Below are 5,000 nucleotides of genomic sequence, written 5' to 3' on the forward strand. Positions count from 1 at the left end.
TGCTTCATATGCACTTTGGTTTAGACGAGTTTTCTCAATCCAGAAAATGCAATTAAAGTTGCGCGAGATTCCCATGGCGAATAGAAACTTCTTCTGGGCATTTTCACTGTCCCCTGATTCAATTCGAAGTTGCGAACAAAACTTTCCTTCAGTGGTGAAAGTTCTCAGTATCTCCTCCAACTGAAGGTAGTCGAAAGTCTTTGGAACTCTCCTGCAAAAGTTCCCTTTGTGTGAGTGAAAGAGGGGTAATCCCATGCTTGCTTGCAGAGCTTATTTCACAGCGCTCGGATAGTTTAATTGAAAATAAGATGCGAGAAATAATGAATTTTATTTACCTCTGATGTATAACATGATGCCCCGAAAATGGGAGTCGACTCTTTGTTGTCTTCGCCTTGGTCACACTCGGTTTTTAATGTTTAAAGGTCGCTCATGAATGGCAGAAGCAAGGGCCAGTGACACTGCCCTACCAAGCAGGATAATTCCCTAGAAACTGACCATATATTATATGATCAGCGCCCAAGCCCCCTCTCCATCCAAGCTAGAACCAGGGAGGGCCAGGCAAATGGCTGCTGATGACTCACCAGTTAGACCTATAGGCTCCCCTAAACCCCCCAACCTTAGCTCACAAGGATGGTAAGGTTGTAGACACTAATGGCACTAATGAGACTGAGCGGGACTCGAACCCCCGACTAGCAAACACTTACTGCTTACCGGTCAATACCAGCCATATTGCGACGACTGTTTGGTACCCTTGACAGTGAGGCATTTTCTGACCGAATGCCCCACATATAGTACCGAAAAAAATAGATATTTGTTTAAGGCTCGAGGTGAGGATGGCAGGTTCATCCTTGCCAAGATTCTTGGACATGAGGTGTCGTACAATGCTAGCGGTATTTTGAGCTTTACTTCAGAAGCATGTCTTCTTTAAGATATTTGACTTTTAAAACGACATCTTTGCACGTATGGTTTAAATCGAATATTATTTTAATTCTTTACTTATAATAAATTATATTTGCGTCAATGACCTTAGATGTCAAGATGCTGGAAAACCTCAAATCAATCAATCAATCTATCAATCACAGCGCTCTGGATTGTAGATTGAATTGGTCGCATAAGAAAAATAAAGTTGAATATGTGGTCTTAGTTTGTCTGTTATCTGAGAATATCATGTAATTTTATCTAAAAAGAAAAAAAACAACAGTTGGATTACTGGTCTGTTCTTTTTTTACTATATGAGAAAATCAACTAATGTGCCACTCCAGCCTTATAATATTATTCTAAAAACCACAACTGCATTACTGGTCTTTAGGATTTTTTTTTTTTTTATATAAGAAAATTAACTAATGTATCACGTCAGCCTTACAATTTTATTTCCGATTTTTGAACGCCATATTTTAACCCTTTCAGTGCCACTGGTGACTAAATAAAAGTTCAAAATAAGGGAAGCATCTTTTAAAAATCACACAAATGTATAGTAATTTCTTATATATTGGAAATGTCCTGATGAGGTTTTTCCATCAAATACCAACATGACAGGATTATAGGATTTGAGTGGTCTTGAAAGATTTTTCTACATCTAAAGTTGTGTTGAATTCACCACTGGACTGAAAGGGTTAAAGACTTGTATAATAGAGTTGTAGTCTTTCATTGTTCTTAATAAAAATTACTTGTAATGTTCTACCTCTGAACATTATTCGCCCAAACGGCGCATAATTGTCACGTGCCTTCCATCATTACATTTTGGAATTCATTCAAGTAATTTAATGTTTTTTTATATCTATTGTGTGAGCTTTATCAACATCGCATTTAATGTTGCACCATTAAATCTTATCATTCTGAAGACTGGCATCATCACCCAAAACCATTGACTTCATAAACACTTACATGATTCTTCCCCCTCACTCGTTTCGGCTTAATGGAAATCCATTTTCACCCCTCAAATCATTTCCAGCTTCAAAAGAACATGCCAGTGCTGAAGAATATGATCTGTTTCCATCAGCTGATCAGTGCAAATCACTCCTATTATATCTGCCAAAATTGAGCTGCATCATTATCATTAAAAATGGAGGTAAATATTCACATTCATATCAACAATAATACCTCTTGAAGAATAACATAATTTACCTCTTTCTCTACACCTGAATGAAAACTAAATAAAATATACTTCAGAAACTAGAAGATCTTTACAGGAAAACTTTTAATCCAATATTGATTCTATCAACGAGACTGAAAATGCTTTTCTAATTCACTTATCTGGGCTTAAGAGAATGGTAGGGTATAAAAGCCTACACACTTACAATAGGCTACTCTGATTGGCTCACCAGGACCCAAAGAAACACTAAATTAACTTAGGAGGCTTAAAAAAAACACTAAAAAAACTCACTGGGACTCTAACAAACACTTAGAAATATACCAGGACCAAAAGAAACACTAAGTAACTTACCAAGTCCTAACAAAGCAGTAAGAAGTCAGGATTCATACACAAAGGTATTTTTGTCAAATGTGACTCTTTCCACATTTCTATAAAGTCAAGGACAATTTAAAAGAAAGTGTTGTGCCTACCAGGACCAAAAGAAACAATAGGCTCTTACCAGGACCTCACAAAACAGTAAAAAGTCAGGGTTCATCCACAGTTATTTTTGCCAAATCTGAATCTTAACAAATTTCTAAAAAGTCAAGGACAATTTAAAAAGAGTTATGCCTACCAGGACCAAAAGAAACAATAGGCTCTTACCAGGACCTAACAAAACAGTAAGAAGTCAGGGTTCATACACAAAGGTATTTTTGTGAAATCTGACTCTTTCCACATTTCTATAAAATCAAGGACAATTTAAAAAGAGCTGTGCTTTTTTACCTGACTGAGCCTTGACAACGACAAAGAAATAGTGAAGCGGGCTCTGACCCATCTTCATTAACACCTAAAGCTTAATACTGATTTAGAACTTGCAGATGGGGCCCATTGAGCAAACTATCATTTAAGTGTTTGGCATGTTTATGGAACATAACAGTAATAAAACAGCAACCCATGGGTTGATGGACCATGATTTGAACAAAAAATAATAAACCGATTTGAGTGAATAATGAATCAATTAGGCTGCAATTATGGTGCAATATCTTGACAAGCTAGGAAAGCACTCTAAGAGTGCAGAGCTCCACCACGGCAGCTTATGTATCGAAACCAACTTGCCTTATCCAGAATAAATTTAGACCATAGGCATATTTGAAGTCTGTGACAACCATGTGCAAACTTGGGGTTAAGGTTAGGATTAATTTTGACCGTAGGCGTATTTTGAAGTCTGTGTGACAATCATTACTGAACTTGGGGTTAAGGTTAAGGATAATTCAGTCGACCTTTTGCTCGACCTTAACCTTGACCTTTGATCTAGGACTTTCAAAATTTAGTAACTTCCATGTCTCAACATAACAATTAATCCTTGAAAGTTTCACTACTCTATGAGTAAAATTGTGGCCAGAAAGTTGTTCACACACAAACAAACAGACCAGTCAGAAATGAAAGCAGCAAACCTACCAGTCAGAAATGAAAGCAGCAAACCTACCAGTCAGAAATGAAAGCAGCAAATAGACCAGTCAAATTAAAGCTGCAAACAGAACAGCCAGAAATGAAAGCAGCAAACAGAACAGTCAGAAATGAAAACAGCAAACAAACCAGTCAGACATGAAAACAGCGAACAAGCCAGTCAGAAATGAACGCAGCGAACAAACCAGTCAGACATGAAAACAGCGAACAAACCTGTCAGACATGAAAGCATCGAACAAACCAGTCAGACATGAAAACAGCGAACAAACCAGTCAGACATGAACACAGCGAAAAAGCCAGTCAGAGATGAGCGCAGCGAACAAACAAGTTAGACATGAAAACAGCGAACAAACCAGTCAGAAATGAACGCAGCAAACATACCAGTCATAAATGAAAGCAGGAAACACACCAGTCAGAAATGAAAGCAGGATACAGACCAGTCAGAAATGAAAGCAGCAAACAGACCAGTCAGAAATGAAAGCAGCAAACAGACCAGTCAGAAATGAAAGCAGCAAACAGACCAGTCAGAAATGAAAGCAGCAAACAGACCAGTCATAAGTGAAGGCAGCAAACAGACCAGCCAGAAAAGAAGGCAGCAAACAGACCACTCAGAAATGAAGGCAGCAAACAGACCACTCAGAAATAAAGGCAGCAAACAGACCAGTCAGATATGAAAGCAGCAAACAGACCAGTAATAAATGAAAACAGCAAACAGACCAGAGAGACATGAAAGTAGCAAACAGACTAGTAAGAAATGAAAGCAGAATACAGACTCGTGAGAAAAGAAAGCAGCAAACAGACCAATCAGAAATGAAAGCAGCAAACCTATCAGTCAGAAATGAAAGCAGCAAATAGACTAGTCAAAAATGAAAGCAGCAAACAGAACAGCCAGAAATGAAAGCAGAGAACACACCAGTCAGAAATGAAAGCAGGATACAGACCAGTCAGAAATGAAAGCAGCAAACATACCAGTCATAAGTGAAAGCAGCAAACAGACCAGCCAGAAATGAAGGCAGCAAACAGACCAGTCAGAAATGGAGGCAGCAAACAGACTAGTCAGATATGAAAGCAGCAAACAGACCAGTCATAAATGAAAACAGCAAACAGACCAGTCATAAATGAAAACAGCAAACAGACCAGTCATAAATGAAAACAGCAAACAGACCAGAGAGACATGAAAGTAGCAAACAGATTAGTTAGAAATGAAAGCAGAATACAGACTAGTGAGAAAAGAAAGCAGCAAACAGACCAGTCAAAAATGAAGGCAGCAAACAGACCAGTCATAAATGAAGGCAGCAAAGAGACCAGTCATAAATGAAGGCAGCAAAGAGACCAGTCATAAATGAAGGCAGCAAAGAGACCAGTCATAAATGAAGGCAGCAAAGAGACCAGTCATAAATGAAGGCAGCAAAGAGACCAGTCATAAATGAAGGCAGCAAAGAGACCAGTCATAAATGAAAGC

This window comes from Palaemon carinicauda, chromosome 6 (genome assembly GCF_036898095.1).
Source record: "Palaemon carinicauda isolate YSFRI2023 chromosome 6, ASM3689809v2, whole genome shotgun sequence".
Classification (NCBI taxonomy): Eukaryota; Metazoa; Arthropoda; class Malacostraca; order Decapoda; family Palaemonidae; genus Palaemon; species Palaemon carinicauda.